General features: G+C 47.1%; 1 pseudogene; it reads right to left on the minus strand.

Annotated features, from left to right (window-relative positions):
* The window catches only part of LOC101349383 (synaptonemal complex protein 3-like), a 12,897-nt pseudogene extending 12,259 nt beyond the window's left edge, over positions 1-638 (minus strand).
* Between the last annotated feature and the right edge of the window lie 856 nt (positions 639-1,494).

Raw genomic sequence — 1,494 nt, forward strand, 5'->3', positions numbered from 1 at the left:
AAACTTCATTTAAACTACAACAATAAAAAAAAAAAATCTTACCTCCAAGAGTTTCCAACATATTCTGTACTTCTGCCCTGTAAAGAAATTACTTGAACAATTTTTAATTAAGGACACAAAAAATGGCACGCTCCTTTGGGTAGAAATATCCCATGCCAAGTGTTTTACATACAATACTTGCAAAATTAACCAAAGTCACATTTCTTAAAGTACTTGACCTGCTGGGCAAACATTGCTTGAACACATTACCCCACTTCCTCCTCAACTGGTCCTGCAGATGGCCTTTTTCTTCCATTCTTATCAGTTACTGGAGTCTTTCCTTCATTGAAAAGAAAAACATTTTCAACTCAAGTATGCTATACTGATAATTTTTAATGGCATCATATCTACATTTTGAAGGCTTTTGGGCTTTTTGCCAACACAAGTTTTTAAAGTAAATTTAAAAAAATGAAAAAAAGTAAAGTGTGCCCTATGTGCCACACTTGCCAAGATGTTAGGGACACTGTACCTTCCTTCCCATCCTGCTGGGAACCACTCAGATCTTTTTTCTCTTCTTTGTCATAGGCTCCCATATCTGGATCCTTCATCGTGCGTCTCCTAGGTCTTCTCACTCCCTTTCTTCCAGTGGGTGCCATAATTAGATTGTTTGCTGACTTAAAAAAACAGATTGCTTAAACTTTCCGAGTTTAAACAGGCTATTTAAACAAATGGGTAACTTTTCATAGCAGAGATATCGCACAAGAGTCATCTCGGTTAAATAACAAGCTTTGCAGTCTTATTTCTTTTGTTGGATCCAGAAGTGACAAAGGTGACAATGACAGGGCCAACCCTGACTCCACACGGGGACATGTGAGTTTCGGTCCTGCCTCTGCCAGATTCCAGCAGGCTAAATAGGACAGATTCCTGTCACAAATGTGAAAGCTGGGGGGCCGCCCCAGAGCAGGCCAGAGAGAAGTCTAAAGCAACAGAGATTTGCTACAACTTTGCTTCAGAGAGTGAACACCCTAACAGGCCTACACAACATCTCCAGGGGACAAACGCAGGGCCCTTGGTCACCTGTCATGGTCCCTGAGGGGACAAAGACCCTCCCTCTCTCATTCCCCCTCACCTGTCCTCAGTTCCCTCCTCCCTTCGCCTGTTCTACCTCCCTTCCTCCCCTAGCCTATCCTCTCTGCCCATTCCCACACCTGTCCTCCCTCCCCTTCTCCTGCACCAGTTTTTCCCGCATCCCACCTCCCTTGTCCTCCCTCCCCTACTCCTCTCCCTGGTCCTCCCTCCCCTCTTTCCCACACCTGTCCTCTCTTCCCCCCTCACTTGTCATCCATTCAGTCCCCCCTCACCTGTCCTCCCTCCCAGCCCCCCTCACCTGTCCTCCCTCTCTGCCCCCACACCTGTTCTCCCTCCCCTGCCCTCCCTCTCCCCAACTCCTGTCCTCCCTCCTCTACCCCTCTCCAATCCTCCCACCCCTATGCCTCTCACTGGTCCTCCCTCCCC

This window comes from Trichechus manatus, unplaced genomic scaffold (genome assembly GCF_000243295.1).
Source record: "Trichechus manatus latirostris isolate Lorelei unplaced genomic scaffold, TriManLat1.0 scaffold00060, whole genome shotgun sequence".
Classification (NCBI taxonomy): domain Eukaryota; kingdom Metazoa; phylum Chordata; class Mammalia; order Sirenia; family Trichechidae; genus Trichechus; species Trichechus manatus.